Below are 18,204 nucleotides of genomic sequence, written 5' to 3'. Positions count from 1 at the left end.
TTCATTAGAAATTGGCAGGGTAGGCTGAGGAAGTAGGTAGATGTAAAATGTCTGTAAATGGCGAAAGAACATAAACCCAAGACTGAATAAACGATGTTAAATATCCACTGCCAAGGAGACAAAAATATGTTAGGATACAATTACCATTAAGACACCACAAGAAGGTCCGTATCCTGCCGTGATGACTAAAAAGAGTTGGTTATTAGCCACAATGTGTAGGCAGTCTCATGCCAACGGCCATACCACGTTGAGAACACCGCTTCTCGTCCGATCAGCGAAGTTAAGCAACGTTGGGTTTGGTTAGTACTTGGATGGGTGACCGCCTGGGAACACCAAATGCTGTTGGCAATAATGTTTTTTGTTTTGTTTTGTTTTGTTTCGTTTGTTTTTGTTTGAATGGCTGGCTGGCTGGCTGGCTGGCTGGCTCGGCTCCACGGGAAATTCACGGAGTTGTGTGGAATAAGGCCTGGTAAAATGAATTAATATGTATGTCATGTTTAAAACAAACTCGCTTAATATAGTGTGTGAGGCTTTATACAAAAACAAACAACCAAACAAAACATGTTGTATATATATATATATATATATATATATATATATATATATATATATATATATATATATATATATATATATATATATATATATATATATATATATATAGCTTAATCCGGGTTTGAACTCGCAACTCCAAGAATACGCATCACTTATATACACTTTACCACTGGACCACTGCAGGACACTTGATGCTGAGGTATCAATTTAATGACGTAAATGCCATTTCCACAAATAAATGATAATTTAAAAGTATTTGTATGTACAAATCTTTTCTGTTTAAAAGGCTACAATATCAGTTACTGATATAATTTGTGTTAATGTTTCTATACCACAGGAAGGCATGTTTTTGCTTATATGTAAGGGGTACGGAGAAGGAATCCACAGACCATCATTCCCCTTTCCCCCCCCCCCCCCCCCCCCCCCCCCCCCCCTCCCACCTACTACTACCACCACCACCACCACCACCACCACCACCACCACTACTCACCACTACTCACCACCAATCACCACCAATCACCACCACCACCAATCACCACCACCACACCTAACCGAAAACCCCCTAACACATCAACCCTCCCCCAATCAACAGGCGAAATAATAACCCTCAAATGCCTGCCTGCCTGCCTGCCAGCCAGCCAATACTAACGGTCTTCTCAGAAAGAAAATCTCTTTGTATCTGTATTACTTGATGAAATGTATGATTCTAATAATGAAAATAAATTGTTATGTCGGTTGTATGAGCATAATGACCAATATGCACATGATATGAATGAATTAAATAGTGTAGTTTTAAGTAATTAGGTTGTAGACACATTAAGCGGATATGATATTTGACGCGTCCAGAACTGGTGATTTTTGGTTTAGTTTTAAATGCACCACCACCACCACCATTGCTTCCCCAGAGCCTAATTAAGGACCGGTAAAAGGAGTCAATATGTATGTCATCTATAAAACCAAAGAATGAATAAAAACACACACACACAAACCTACATAATAGTACTAGGAAGATTGTATGGCATAAAAAAAAAAAAAGTACTCCCATTGGGTCGTTTGAACTCGCGACTTCCAAAACACCAGCCACACACCTTACCACCCAGCCACCATAGAGTTGGTATAATTGTGCAACTTTAGTTATAAAACTAAAGTTCTTATTGTCTCAAATCTTATTGTCTGTTCTATGAAAAGGCATGATGTAAATTATGTATTTTTTGAATGATTGAATTGTAGGCACATTAAGCGGATTCGATATTTGATATATCCAGAAAAGGTGATTTCTGTTCAGTTTTAAAATGCATCACCGTTAACGCTAAAGGACTGGTTAAAACGACTCGATGTTTGTCATTTTTAAAATAAACACTAAAACTAGGCCCTTAACATATATAATGTTTGAATATAAATTGAATGCATATAAATACAAAGTGGGAGTGGCTGGCTGGCTGGCTGGCTGGCTGGCTGGCTGGCTGGCTGGCTGCCTGCCTGCCTGCCTGGCTGGCTGGCTGGCTGGCTGGCTGGCTGGCTGCCTGCCTGCCTGCCTGCCTGCCTGCCTGCCTGCCTGCGCCAGCTGCTGCCTGCCTGCCTGCCTGCCTGCCTGCCTGCCTGCCTGCCTGCCGGCTGGCTGGCTGCCCGCCCGCCCGCCCGCCCGCCCGCCCGCCTGCCCGCCCGCCTGCTTGCCTTGCCTTGCCTTGCCTGTCCTGTCCTGTTATTGCCTTGCCTTGCTTGCCTTGCCTTGCCTTGCCTTGCCTTGCCTTGCCTTGCCTTGCCTTGCCCTGCCCTGCCTTGGCTGCAGCTGGCTGGCTGGCCGTAAATCAACTCTTAACAACACCACACCACACCACACCATCACTCATCACCCATCACCCACCACCGGCCCCAGTCTCCCAGCCTCTCTTATATACCCGAGCAGGCCCTTTAAATTATTTGAATTGTTGCACTTCGGCCAATGGCACGATCGCTGCTGCTCAAACATATTCTGGTTCACAAGTATTATAATATATTATATTATATTATATTATATATATATATATATATATATATATATATATATATATATATATATATATATATATATATATATATATATATATTTATTCATGAAACACATTAAAACCTTGATCATTTATTCATTCATTACGTCTAGTGAAGAATTGCTTTTGTTCATTTGTATGATTAAAAATTGATAGAATATGAATTCCTCGCTTAAAGTAAAATATAAAATATATATTGGATTTATATGATTGGTTAATATTCCAAGTGATGCTGAATATCCCCTATAATTTTGTTTTGTTTGTTTGTTATGTACACATTCCAAATGAAATCAATATAAATGTTATTATTAATGTTTGAAAGTTGATTGTCTACTTGAATCTCTCTATTAAAGTGTGTGTGGCTCCGGATGGAGCCTGGTTATGGTATTTGTCGTGGTGGGTGGCAGAAGTGCTTACTTCTTCTCTGTCTTCTTTGGCAAAAGAACTGCCTGAATGTTTGGAAGAACACCTCCCTGTGCAATGGTTACGCCAGACAGAAGTTTGTTGAGTTCTTCGTCGTTGCGGATGGCCAACTGCAAGTGACGTGGGATGATACGGGTCTTCTTGTTGTCACGTGCGGCGTTACCGGCGAGCTCCAGAACTTCGGCAGCGAGGTATTCCATGACGGCTGCCAGGTAGACAGGAGCGCCAGCACCGACGCGTTCGGCGTAGTTGCCTTTACGCAGCAGACGGTGAATTCTGCCCACGGGGAACTGAAGTCCGGCCCTGCTGGAGCGAGACTTTGACTTGCCCTTCACTTTGCCTCCCTTGCCGCGTCCTGACATTGCTGCTGCTGTTGTGGGTTTGTGGTGTTTTATGCCGGCCCGCAGATCGAGCTTCGTGTTATATACCCCGCTCAGGATCAAGGGAGTCCGCCACTGACCAATCAGCGCGCTCCGCCACGCGACCCGCTCTGAGCTGAGTCGCGAGCGGGATATAAAAGGAAAGCTCGACTCGCGCAAAAGTTCATTATTGTATCGCAACGCCAGCCAGCACGAGCATCATCATGCCACCCAAGGCATCTGGAAAGGCTGCCAAGAAGGCCGGAAAGGCCCAGAAGGCCATTGCCAAGGGCGATAAGAAAAAGAAGCGCAGGAGGAAGGAGAGCTACAGCATCTACATCTACAAAGTGCTGAAGCAGGTCCACCCCGACACTGGTATCTCTTCCAAAGCCATGTCGATCATGAACTCGTTCGTGAACGACATCTTCGAGCGCATCGCCGCCGAGGCTTCTCGCCTGGCCCACTACAACAAGCGTTCCACCATTACCAGTCGGGAGATCCAGACGGCTGTAAGGCTCCTGTTGCCCGGAGAACTGGCCAAGCACGCCGTCTCTGAGGGCACTAAGGCCGTCACCAAGTACACCTCCTCCAAGTAAACGGCTTACTTACTGCCCTGTGGTGGTGGCTTGGCCTCAAACCAACAAACTCGGCTCCATTGGAGCCACACTTTAATTTCTAAAGAGATTGTGAGTGTTAGACACCAATACTATTATAACAAAAACCTCTGTCACTGAAAGCAAATAGCTATAAAATGAGAATATTTATGAAACTGTCTGTGTGTGTTTCTCTCTCTCAGTCTCTGTCTGTCTGTCTGTCTGTCTCTGTCTCTGTCTCTGCATGTCTCTCTCTCTCTCTTCTCTCTCTCTCTCTCTCTCTCTCTCTCTCTCTCTCTCTCTCTCTCTCTCTCTCTCTCTCTCTCTCTCTCTCTCTCTCTCTCTCTCTCTCTCAACACACATATAAACACTCGGTATCTTTTTTCTAGAGATTAGAGATTCATTGTTATGTTCCACATTAGGATTACTATGCAGGCCACCCTCTTAAGGTTTGAAAATGTCAAGAAAACGGTTAATTTAAAATGTCATCTCCTAACTTAACAGATTAAGCCAGAGGACCAAAAACAGAATAAAACAGGACAGGACAGTATGTCACTTATACAAGCTGCTTTTATTTCTAGTACAGTATGACAATTTTTTTTTTTTTTTTTTTTTTTGGGGGGGGGGGGGGGAGGATCCTTGGCAGTGCATAAGAATGAAAAGCGACGGCGTTTTGTTTGTAAGAGGACAGGTTGTACTACAAATGACTTGATTTATTGATATCACGTGTACAGTGTATGTATGCCACCTAAATTATTGTATTTATTTATTTATTATATGTATAGATGAAGGTTAATTCATATGACTGATGCTAGGAATGTCTGAAATCTCCTTAGAAGGATATTTTGGCCCTGAGAAGGGCCGAGTTTGGTGTATACTAGGGTGGTCGTTTTAGCTTATGCACGCTCTCCACGGATACGGCGAGCAAGCTGAATGTCCTTTGGCATGATGGTGACACGCTTGGCGTGGATGGCACAGAGGTTAGTGTCCTCGAAGAGACCGACCAGGTAAGCCTCGGATGCCTCCTGTAAAGCCATGACGGCAGACGACTGGAAGCGAAGATCGGTCTTGAAGTCCTGGGCAATCTCGCGCACCAGACGCTGGAAGGGAAGTTTCCTGATGAGCAACTCTGTGCTCTTCTGGTAACGACGGATCTCACGCAGGGCGACCGTTCCGGGCCTGTAACGGTGAGGCTTCTTCACGCCCCCTGTGGCAGGAGCAGATTTGCGTGCTGCCTTGGTGGCCAGCTGCTTACGAGGAGCCTTGCCTCCCGTGGACTTGCGAGCAGTCTGCTTGGTGCGAGCCATGGTGAACAACTGTGGTTTGTGATGGCCGGCGCCGAAAAATTTTTGCTTATATACGCCGTCTCGAGGCGCTTGCTCGAGCGCCATTGGCTGCTCGACTCGCCTACGTCACCCCGTTGCCCCTCCCCTCCTTCCTCTGGCTGCAGCCAACAGGCAGCTCACCTCAAACACTATTATCGCTGATTTTGCTCTATTTTTTGGATTTGTGCAAAAGTCATTTCACAGAGACGTGAAACAGACGAGTAGGCAACTGCAGTTTTGAAAGCGTTGTGAGAAAGCCGTGTTTCTGCTCGAGTACAAGCATAAAGTAAGGACAGGCAGGAGTTAGGAGTTGCCATGCTACAAGTACGTCCGCTTGACGGGATATAGTCTGGGGAAATCGTGCCGAAATTTTATTATTCACACAACTTCAACACCATGACTGGACGCGGCAAGGGAGGCAAGGGACTCGGAAAGGGTGGCGCCAAGCGTCATCGTAAGGTGCTACGTGACAACATCCAGGGCATCACCAAGCCCGCTATTCGTCGCTTAGCTCGTCGTGGCGGCGTGAAGCGTATTTCGGGTCTCATCTACGAAGAGACCCGTGGCGTCCTGAAGGTGTTCCTCGAGAACGTCATCCGTGATGCTGTAACCTACACGGAACACGCCAAGAGGAAGACCGTCACTGCCATGGACGTGGTGTACGCTCTGAAGCGCCAGGGTCGTACCCTCTACGGATTCGGCGGATAAGAGCTTGGCTAATCCATCGATTCCACCCACCACCACCTCAAAACGGGACCTAATTAGGTCCCTATACTTTTTTACTGAAGGGCTTAATAGACGATAACATAAATTGTTTTGATATCAGCTAGCACATTGGGTCTTATGAAATCTATTTTTTATCCTCGCATGCTTAAAGGGACTCTGATTGGGGAGGGAGGGGTGGGGGGGGGGGGGGAAGGTTTGTTCCGTTATATACTAGCAGAGCAGGATCATTGGTGGTGGTGGGGGGGGGGGGGGTGAGGGAGAGAGAGAGAGAGAGAGAGAGAGATCTTTCCCAACTCTTCCTTTTTACATGAGTGAGCTACCCGTTTTATTCATTTTATCCTTCTCAGAGCTGTTTTGATAGTATCCAAATGATGGTAAATGAAAAGGGAGGACACGAATATCTACCCAGAATTCAGGACTGGCAATCGATATGCATGTTTGAGTGCGAATCTTTTTCTCTCTCAACTTAGGTATACGTTTATGTCGTACCTAAAAGCGAGAACCACACTATTGGGACAAGTATGCAAGGCCCAATTTTCCTAACAAGCACAGTTAATTTTGTTATTTTCGAACATTTCTTTCCAAATTGGTTTATCCAATTAACAGTATTATATTAAGATCATGAATTGCTGGGTTAGGTTAGGTTAGGTTAGCTTAGCTTAGGTTAGGTTAGGTTAGCTTAGCTTAGCTTGGGTTAGCTTAGGTTAGGTTAGGTTAGCTTAGCTTGGGTTAGCATAGGTTAGGTTAGGTTTGATTACATTTCTATGTTAGATTTAACTCAAATTCAAAACAATTGCAGTCATTCGGCTTGTTAGTCAACTTGCCTCTAATAGGGGCAATTTGTCTAACAAGACTATTTAGTTTTGTGTGCATATATATATATATATATATATATATATATATATATATATATATATATATATATATATATATATATATATATATATATATATATATATATATATATATATATATATATATATATATATTATAGCTTCAAGACTCCGAACCAATATAGAAGCATCAAGAGGAAGTGCTTGTGTTATGGGCCAATAGGCCTTCTGCAGTTACTTCCATTCTTATGTTTTTATTCCCATTGGTTCGTGTTTTATCTTGTGTAAATGTCAATCACCTCACCCAAAACTTTGGTACCATATCACCTCACCCATGTATGTGTATATATATATATATATATATATATATATATATATATATATATATATATATATATATATATATATATATATATATATATATAATATACAGAGTAAATCTACCCCAAAAGTAATGATTTATTTGTCTACAAAACTAAACTCTTTTTGGAATCATATGAGGCCCCTCCACTGAGGGGGAGGCCTGGATGTTTATTGTCATGTGTATTCATGCTGCTTGCATGTCGTCGTTTATTTTGCCTTTGTTGTTTTCTTGACAGCTTTCTTTGCCTTGGGTGGTTTGGGAGATTTTGAAGCTCTCTTTATTTTGGGCTTTTTGTTCCCAACAACAAGCTGCTGCTGCTGCTTCTTTTTCAAGGCTGTAGGTGGTTTGTTGCTTGTGGCGGCTTTCTTGGGAGTTACCACGGCCTTCTTTGCTGCTGTAGATGGTTTCTTGGTTGTGGTGGCTTTCTTGGGAGTTAGAACGGCCCTCTTCTCTGCTACGGCCAGCTTGAATGATCCACTAGCTCCACTTCCCTTGGTCTGAACAAGAATGCCGTCAGCCACTGCTTTCTTGAGAAATCTTCGGATGTAAATGGCGATCTTGGCAGCCTCGACTTTGTTGTTGGCAACAACGTACTTCTTGATTGCTTGTAGAGACGAGCCCTTACGGTCTTTGAGTGCTGCGACCGCGGCTAGAACCATTTGACTAGTTTTCGGGTGAGCAACCTGGACGCGAGGTTTCCTGGTGGTGGCCACCACAGCAGCAGCAGCCGCAGCCTTCTTGGTAGGCTTTGCTTCTACCATGATGATGATGAGATAACCAAGGTGATGAGAGACGCTCAGACAGTCACGGGGGAATGATGCTGCCGCCGCTTGAGCCGAACCTATTTATGTGCCGGCACGGTACAGAAGCTGCAACCTGGCAACTCGTCCACCAATCACGACGGTTGGTTTTACGGCTCCGAAACCTGGATCCCATATCTTCTCTAAAATAGAAGCATTTGTTCATGTTCTTTGTAAAAGTATCATAAAGCAGGACAGATGAGACAAATATCATAAAAACTGAAGAGCAGATGAGCACACACATGTATGTATTACAAAAGAAAATCCACAAATTCATTAGAAATTGGCAGGGTAGGCTGAGGAAGTAGGTAGATGTAAAATGTCTGTAAATGGCGAAAGAACATAAACCCAAGACTGAATAAACGATGTTAAATATCCATGCCAAGGAGACAAAAATATGTTAGGATACAATTACCATTAAGACACCACAAGAAGGTCCGTATCCTGCCGTGATGACTAAAAAGAGTTGGTTATTAGCCACAATGTGTAGGCAGTCTCATGCCAACGGCCATACCACGTTGAGAACACCGCTTCTCGTCCGATCAGCGAAGTTAAGCAACGTTGGGTTTGGTTAGTACTTGGATGGGTGACCGCCTGGGAACACCAAATGCTGTTGGCAATAATGTTTTTTGTTTTGTTTTGTTTTGTTTCGTTTGTTTTTGTTTGAATGGCTGGCTGGCTGGCTGGCTGGCTGGCTGGCTGGCTGGCTCCACGGGAAATTCACGGAGTTGTGTGGAATAAGGCCTGGTAAAATGAATTAATATGTATGTCATGTTTAAAACAAACTCGCTTAATATAGTGTGTGAGGCTTTATACAAAAACAAACAACCAAAACAAAACATGTTGTATATATATATATATATATATATATATATATATATATATATATATATATATATATATATATATATATATATATATATATATAGCTTAATCCGGGTTTGAACTCGCAACTCCAAGAATACGCATCACTTATATACACTTTACCACTGGACCACTGCAGGACACTTGATGCTGAGGTATCAATTTAATGACGTAAATGCCATTTCCACAAATAAATGATAATTTAAAAGTATTTGTATGTACAAATCTTTTCTGTTTAAAAGGCTACAATATCAGTTACTGATATAATTTGTGTTAATGTTTCTATACCCACAGGAAGGCATGTTTTTGCTTATATGTAAGGGGTACGGAGAAGGAATCCACAGACCATCATTCCCCTTCCCCCCCCCCCCCCCCCCCTCCCACCTACTACTACCACCACCACCACCACCACCACCACCACCACCACTACTCACCACTACTCACCACCAATCACCACCAATCACCACCACCACCAATCACCACCACCACACCTAACCGAAAACCCCCTAACACATCAACCCTCCCCCCAATCAACAGGCGAAATAATAACCCTCAAATGCCTGCCTGCCTGCCTGCCAGCCAGCCAATACTAACGGTCTTCTCAGAAAGAAAATCTCTTTGTATCTGTATTACTTGATGAAATGTATGATTCTAATAATGAAAATAAATTGTTATGTCGGTTGTATGAGCATAATGACCAATATGCACATGATATGAATGAATTAAATAGTGTAGTTTTAAGTAATTAGGTTGTAGACACATTAAGCGGATATGATATTTGACGCGTCCAGAACTGGTGATTTTTGGTTTAGTTTTAAATGCACCACCACCACCACCATTGCTTCCCCAGAGCCTAATTAAGGACCGGTAAAAGGAGTCAATATGTATGTCATCTATAAAACCAAAGAATGAATAAAAACACACACACACAAACCTACATAATAGTACTAGGAAGATTGTATGGCATAAAAAAAAAAAAAGTACTCCCATTGGGTCGTTTGAACTCGCGACTTCCAAAACACCAGCCACACACCTTACCACCCAGCCACCATAGAGTTGGTATAATTGTGCAACTTTAGTTATAAAACTAAAGTTCTTATTGTCTCAAATCTTATTGTCTGTTCTATGAAAAGGCATGATGTAAATTATGTATTTTTTGAATGATTGAATTGTAGGCACATTAAGCGGATTCGATATTTGATATATCCAGAAAAGGTGATTTCTGTTCAGTTTTAAAATGCATCACCGTTAACGCTAAAGGACTGGTAAAACGACTCGATGTTTGTCATTTTTAAAATAAACACTAAAACTAGGCCCTTAACATATATAATGTTTGAATATAAATTGAATGCATATAAATACAAAGTGGGAGTGGCTGGCTGGCTGGCTGGCTGGCTGGCTGGCTGGCTGGCTGGCTGGCTGGCTGGCTGGCTGGCTGGCTGGCTGGCTGCCTGCCTGCCTGCCTGGCTGGCTGGCTGGCTGGCTGGCTGGCTGGCTGGCTGGCTGGCTGGCTGGCTGCCTGCCTGCCTGCCTGCCTGCCTGCCTGCCTGCCTGCCTGCCTGCCAGCCTGCCTGCCTGCCTGCCTGCCTGCCTGCCTGCCTGCCTGGCTGGCTGGCTGGCTGGCTGGCTGGCTGCCCGCCCGCCCGCCCGCCTGCCCGCCCGCCTGCTTGCCTTGCCTTGCCTGTCCTGTCCTGTTATTGCCTTGCCTTGCCTTGCCTTGCCTTGCCTTGCCTTGCCTTGCCTTGCCTTGCCTTGCCTTGCCTTGCCTTGCCCTGCCCTGCCTTGGCTGCAGCTGGCTGGCTGGCCGTAAATCAACTCTTAACAACACCACACCACACCACACCATCACTCATCACCCATCACCCACCACCGGCCCCAGTCTCCCAGCCTCTCTTATATACCCGAGCAGGCCCTTTAAATTATTTGAATTGTTGCACTTCGGCCAATGGCACGATCGCTGCTGCTCAAACATATTCTGGTTCACAAGTATTATAATATATTATATTATATTATATTATATATATATATATATATATATATATATATATATATATATATATATATATATATATATATATATATATATATATATATATATATATATATATTTATTCATGAAACACATTAAAACCTTGATCATTTATTCATTCATTACGTCTAGTGAAGAATTGCTTTTGTTCATTTGTATGATTAAAAATTGATAGAATATGAATTCCTCGCTTAAAGTAAAATATAAAATATATATTGGATTTATATGATTGGTTAATATTCCAAGTGATGCTGAATATCCCCTATAATTTTGTTTTGTTTGTTTGTTATGTACACATTCCAAATGAAATCAATATAAATGTTATTATTAATGTTTGAAAGTTGATTGTCTACTTGAATCTCTCTATTAAAGTGTGTGTGGCTCCGGATGGAGCCTGGTTATGGTATTTGTCGTGGTGGGTGGCAGAAGTGCTTACTTCTTCTCTGTCTTCTTTGGCAAAAGAACTGCCTGAATGTTTGGAAGAACACCTCCCTGTGCAATGGTTACGCCAGACAGAAGTTTGTTGAGTTCTTCGTCGTTGCGGATGGCCAACTGCAAGTGACGTGGGATGATACGGGTCTTCTTGTTGTCACGTGCGGCGTTACCGGCGAGCTCCAGAACTTCGGCAGCGAGGTATTCCATGACGGCTGCCAGGTAGACAGGAGCGCCAGCACCGACGCGTTCGGCGTAGTTGCCTTTACGCAGCAGACGGTGAATTCTGCCCACGGGGAACTGAAGTCCGGCCCTGCTGGAGCGAGACTTTGACTTGCCCTTCACTTTGCCTCCCTTGCCGCGTCCTGACATTGCTGCTGCTGTTGTGGGTTTGTGGTGTTTTATGCCGGCCCGCAGATCGAGCTTCGTGTTATATACCCCGCTCAGGATCAAGGGAGTCCGCCACTGACCAATCAGCGCGCTCCGCCACGCGACCCGCTCTGAGCTGAGTCGCGAGCGGGATATAAAAGGAAAGCTCGACTCGCGCAAAAGTTCATTATTGTATCGCAACGCCAGCCAGCACGAGCATCATCATGCCACCCAAGGCATCTGGAAAGGCTGCCAAGAAGGCCGGAAAGGCCCAGAAGGCCATTGCCAAGGGCGATAAGAAAAAGAAGCGCAGGAGGAAGGAGAGCTACAGCATCTACATCTACAAAGTGCTGAAGCAGGTCCACCCCGACACTGGTATCTCTTCCAAAGCCATGTCGATCATGAACTCGTTCGTGAACGACATCTTCGAGCGCATCGCCGCCGAGGCTTCTCGCCTGGCCCACTACAACAAGCGTTCCACCATTACCAGTCGGGAGATCCAGACGGCTGTAAGGCTCCTGTTGCCCGGAGAACTGGCCAAGCACGCCGTCTCTGAGGGCACTAAGGCCGTCACCAAGTACACCTCCTCCAAGTAAACGGCTTACTTACTGCCCTGTGGTGGTGGCTTGGCCTCAAACCAACAAACTCGGCTCCATTGGAGCCACACTTTAATTTCTAAAGAGATTGTGAGTGTTAGACACCAATACTATTATAACAAAAACCTCTGTCACTGAAAGCAAATAGCTATAAAATGAGAATATTTATGAAACTGTCTGTGTGTGTTTCTCTCTCTCAGTCTCTGTCTGTCTGTCTGTCTGTCTCTGTCTCTGTCTCTGCATGTCTCTCTCTCTCTCTCTCTCTCTCTCTCTCTCTCTCTCTCTCTCTCTCTCTCTCTCTCTCTCTCTCTCTCTCTCTCTCTCTCTCTCTCTCTCTCTCTCTCTCTCTCTCTCTCAACACACATATAAACACTCGGTATCTTTTTTCTAGAGATTAGAGATTCATTGTTATGTTCCACATTAGGATTACTATGCAGGCCACCCTCTTAAGGTTTGAAAATGTCAAGAAAACGGTTAATTTAAAATGTCATCTCCTAACTTAACAGATTAAGCCAGAGGACCAAAAACAGAATAAAACAGGACAGGACAGTATGTCACTTATACAAGCTGCTTTTATTTCTAGTACAGTATGACAATTTTTTTTTTTTTTTTTTTTGGAGGGGGGGGGGGGGAGGATCCTTGGCAGTGCATAAGAATGAAAAGCGACGGCGTTTTGTTTGTAAGAGGACAGGTTGTACTACAAATGACTTGATTTATTGATATCACGTGTACAGTGTATGTATGCCACCTAAATTATTGTATTTATTTATTTATTATATGTATAGATGAAGGTTAATTCATATGACTGATGCTAGGAATGTCTGAAATCTCCTTAGAAGGATATTTTGGCCCTGAGAAGGGCCGAGTTTGGTGTATACTAGGGTGGTCGTTTTAGCTTATGCACGCTCTCCACGGATACGGCGAGCAAGCTGAATGTCCTTTGGCATGATGGTGACACGCTTGGCGTGGATGGCACAGAGGTTAGTGTCCTCGAAGAGACCGACCAGGTAAGCCTCGGATGCCTCCTGTAAAGCCATGACGGCAGACGACTGGAAGCGAAGATCGGTCTTGAAGTCCTGGGCAATCTCGCGCACCAGACGCTGGAAGGGAAGTTTCCTGATGAGCAACTCTGTGCTCTTCTGGTAACGACGGATCTCACGCAGGGCGACCGTTCCGGGCCTGTAACGGTGAGGCTTCTTCACGCCCCCTGTGGCAGGAGCAGATTTGCGTGCTGCCTTGGTGGCCAGCTGCTTACGAGGAGCCTTGCCTCCCGTGGACTTGCGAGCAGTCTGCTTGGTGCGAGCCATGGTGAACAACTGTGGTTTGTGATGGCCGGCGCCGAAAAATTTTTGCTTATATACGCCGTCTCGAGGCGCTTGCTCGAGCGCCATTGGCTGCTCGACTCGCCTACGTCACCCCGTTGCCCCTCCCCTCCTTCCTCTGGCTGCAGCCAACAGGCAGCTCACCTCAAACACTATTATCGCTGATTTTGCTCTATTTTTTGGATTTGTGCAAAAGTCATTTCACAGAGACGTGAAACAGACGAGTAGGCAACTGCAGTTTTGAAAGCGTTGTGAGAAAGCCGTGTTTCTGCTCGAGTACAAGCATAAAGTAAGGACAGGCAGGAGTTAGGAGTTGCCATGCTACAAGTACGTCCGCTTGACGGGATATAGTCTGGGGAAATCGTGCCGAAATTTTATTATTCACACAACTTCAACACCATGACTGGACGCGGCAAGGGAGGCAAGGGACTCGGAAAGGGTGGCGCCAAGCGTCATCGTAAGGTGCTACGTGACAACATCCAGGGCATCACCAAGCCCGCTATTCGTCGCTTAGCTCGTCGTGGCGGCGTGAAGCGTATTTCGGGTCTCATCTACGAAGAGACCCGTGGCGTCCTGAAGGTGTTCCTCGAGAACGTCATCCGTGATGCTGTAACCTACACGGAACACGCCAAGAGGAAGACCGTCACTGCCATGGACGTGGTGTACGCTCTGAAGCGCCAGGGTCGTACCCTCTACGGATTCGGCGGATAAGAGCTTGGCTAATCCATCGATTCCACCCACCACCACCTCAAAACGGGACCTAATTAGGTCCCTATACTTTTTTACTGAAGGGCTTAATAGACGATAACATAAATTGTTTTGATATCAGCTAGCACATTGGGTCTTATGAAATCTATTTTTTATCCTCGCATGCTTAAAGGGACTCTGATTGGGGAGGGAGGGGTGGGGGGGGGGGGGAAGGTTTGTTCCGTTATATACTAGCAGAGCAGGATCATTGGTGGTGGTGGGGGGGGGGGGGTGAGGGAGAGAGAGAGAGAGAGAGAGAGAGATCTTTCCCAACTCTTCCTTTTTACATGAGTGAGCTACCCGTTTTATTCATTTTATCCTTCTCAGAGCTGTTTTGATAGTATCCAAATGATGGTAAATGAAAAGGGAGGACACGAATATCTACCCAGAATTCAGGACTGGCAATCGATATGCATGTTTGAGTGCGAATCTTTTTCTCTCTCAACTTAGGTATACGTTTATGTCGTACCTAAAAGCGAGAACCACACTATTGGGACAAGTATGCAAGGCCCAATTTTCCTAACAAGCACAGTTAATTTTGTTATTTTCGAACATTTCTTTCCAAATTGGTTTATCCAATTAACAGTATTATATTAAGATCATGAATTGCTGGGTTAGGTTAGGTTAGGTTAGCTTAGCTTAGGTTAGGTTAGGTTAGCTTAGCTTAGCTTGGGTTAGCTTAGGTTAGGTTAGGTTAGCTTAGCTTGGGTTAGCATAGGTTAGGTTAGGTTTGATTACATTTCTATGTTAGATTTAACTCAAATTCAAAACAATTGCAGTCATTCGGCTTGTTAGTCAACTTGCCTCTAATAGGGGCAATTTGTCTAACAAGACTATTTAGTTTTGTGTGCATATATATATATATATATATATATATATATATATATATATATATATATATATATATATATATATATATATATATATATATATATATATATATATATATATATATATATATTATAGCTTCAAGACTCCGAACCAATATAGAAGCATCAAGAGGAAGTGCTTGTGTTATGGGCCAATAGGCCTTCTGCAGTTACTTCCATTCTTATGTTTTTATTCCCATTGGTTCGTGTTTTATCTTGTGTAAATGTCAATCACCTCACCCAAAACTTTGGTACCATATCACCTCACCCATGTATGTGTATATATATATATATATATATATATATATATATATATATATATATATATATATATATATATATATATATATATATATATATATATATAATATACAGAGTAAATCTACCCCAAAAGTAATGATTTATTTGTCTACAAAACTAAACTCTTTTTGGAATCATATGAGGCCCCTCCACTGAGGGGGGAGGCCTGGATGTTTATTGTCATGTGTATTCATGCTGCTTGCATGTCGTCGTTTATTTTGCCTTTGTTGTTTTCTTGACAGCTTTCTTTGCCTTGGGTGGTTTGGGAGATTTTGAAGCTCTCTTTATTTTGGGCTTTTTGTTCCCAACAACAAGCTGCTGCTGCTGCTTCTTTTTCAAGGCTGTAGGTGGTTTGTTGCTTGTGGCGGCTTTCTTGGGAGTTACCACGGCCTTCTTTGCTGCTGTAGATGGTTTCTTGGTTGTGGTGGCTTTCTTGGGAGTTAGAACGGCCCTCTTCTCTGCTACGGCCAGCTTGAATGATCCACTAGCTCCACTTCCCTTGGTCTGAACAAGAATGCCGTCAGCCACTGCTTTCTTGAGAAATCTTCGGATGTAAATGGCGATCTTGGCAGCCTCGACTTTGTTGTTGGCAACAACGTACTTCTTGATTGCTTGTAGAGACGAGCCCTTACGGTCTTTGAGTGCTGCGACCGCGGCTAGAACCATTTGACTAGTTTTCGGGTGAGCAACCTGGACGCGAGGTTTCCTGGTGGTGGCCACCACAGCAGCAGCAGCCGCAGCCTTCTTGGTAGGCTTTGCTTCTACCATGATGATGATGAGATAACCAAGGTGATGAGAGACGCTCAGACAGTCACGGGGGAATGATGCTGCCGCCGCTTGAGCCGAACCTATTTATGTGCCGGCACGGTACAGAAGCTGCAACCTGGCAACTCGTCCACCAATCACGACGGTTGGTTTTACGGCTCCGAAACCTGGATCCCATATCTTCTCTAAAATAGAAGCATTTGTTCATGTTCTTTGTAAAAGTATCATAAAGCAGGACAGATGAGACAAATATCATAAAAACTGAAGAGCAGATGAGCACACACATGTATGTATTACAAAAGAAAATCCACAAATTCATTAGAAATTGGCAGGGTAGGCTGAGGAAGTAGGTAGATGTAAAATGTCTGTAAATGGCGAAAGAACATAAACCCAAGACTGAATAAACGATGTTAAATATCCATGCCAAGGAGACAAAAATATGTTAGGATACAATTACCATTAAGACACCACAAGAAGGTCCGTATCCTGCCGTGATGACTAAAAAGAGTTGGTTATTAGCCACAATGTGTAGGCAGTCTCATGCCAACGGCCATACCACGTTGAGAACACCGCTTCTCGTCCGATCAGCGAAGTTAAGCAACGTTGGGTTTGGTTAGTACTTGGATGGGTGACCGCCTGGGAACACCAAATGCTGTTGGCAATAATGTTTTTTGTTTTGTTTTGTTTTGTTTCGTTTGTTTTTGTTTGAATGGCTGGCTGGCTGGCTGGCTGGCTGGCTCCACGGGAAATTCACGGAGTTGTGTGGAATAAGGCCTGGTAAAATGAATTAATATGTATGTCATGTTTAAAACAAACTCGCTTAATATAGTGTGTGAGGCTTTATACAAAAACAAACAACCAAAACAAAACATGTTGTATATATATATATATATATATATATATATATATATATATATATATATATATATATATATATATATATATATATATATATAGCTTAATCCGGGTTTGAACTCGCAACTCCAAGAATACGCATCACTTATATACACTTTACCACTGGACCACTGCAGGACACTTGATGCTGAGGTATCAATTTAATGACGTAAATGCCATTTCCACAAATAAATGATAATTTAAAAGTATTTGTATGTACAAATCTTTTCTGTTTAAAAGGCTACAATATCAGTTACTGATATAATTTGTGTTAATGTTTCTATACCCACAGGAAGGCATGTTTTTGCTTATATGTAAGGGGTACGGAGAAGGAATCCACAGACCATCATTCCCCTTCCCCCCCCCCCCCCCTCCCACCTACTACTACCACCACCACCACCACCACCACCACCACCACCACTACTCACCACTACTCACCACCAATCACCACCAATCACCACCACCACCAATCACCACCACCACACCTAACCGAAAACCCCCTAACACATCAACCCTCCCCCCAATCAACAGGCGAAATAATAACCCTCAAATGCCTGCCTGCCTGCCTGCCAGCCAGCCAATACTAACGGTCTTCTCAGAAAGAAAATCTCTTTGTATCTGTATTACTTGATGAAATGTATGATTCTAATAATGAAAATAAATTGTTATGTCGGTTGTATGAGCATAATGACCAATATGCACATGATATGAATGAATTAAATAGTGTAGTTTTAAGTAATTAGGTTGTAGACACATTAAGCGGATATGATATTTGACGCGTCCAGAACTGGTGATTTTTGGTTTAGTTTTAAATGCACCACCACCACCACCATTGCTTCCCCAGAGCCTAATTAAGGACCGGTAAAAGGAGTCAATATGTATGTCATCTATAAAACCAAAGAATGAATAAAAACACACACACACAAACCTACATAATAGTACTAGGAAGATTGTATGGCATAAAAAAAAAAAAAGTACTCCCATTGGGTCGTTTGAACTCGCGACTTCCAAA

The 18,204-nt window shown here is 43.6% G+C and overlaps 3 non-coding genes across 3 annotated transcripts; all 3 read left to right on the top strand.

Moving 5' to 3' along the window:
- The first annotated feature begins 229 nt into the window (after positions 1-229).
- Positions 230-348, top strand: LOC138360363 (5S ribosomal RNA). Its single transcript, XR_011226312.1, has one exon. It is a non-coding gene; the product is annotated as a 5S ribosomal RNA (ribosomal RNA).
- Positions 349-8,505: 8,157 nt separating this feature from the next.
- On the top strand, positions 8,506-8,624 carry LOC138360362 (5S ribosomal RNA). The gene has a single exon (XR_011226311.1). It is a non-coding gene; the product is annotated as a 5S ribosomal RNA (ribosomal RNA).
- An 8,216-nt stretch (positions 8,625-16,840) lies between these two features.
- On the top strand, positions 16,841-16,959 carry LOC138360361 (5S ribosomal RNA). Its single transcript, XR_011226310.1, has one exon. It is a non-coding gene; the product is annotated as a 5S ribosomal RNA (ribosomal RNA).
- The last annotated feature ends 1,245 nt before the right edge of the window (positions 16,960-18,204 follow it).

This window comes from Procambarus clarkii, unplaced genomic scaffold (assembly GCF_040958095.1).
Source record: "Procambarus clarkii isolate CNS0578487 unplaced genomic scaffold, FALCON_Pclarkii_2.0 HiC_scaffold_109, whole genome shotgun sequence".
Taxonomy (NCBI): domain Eukaryota; kingdom Metazoa; phylum Arthropoda; class Malacostraca; order Decapoda; family Cambaridae; genus Procambarus; species Procambarus clarkii.
The sequence above is the reverse complement of the archived record's forward strand: the minus strand, read 5'-3'. Positions and strand labels throughout refer to the sequence as shown.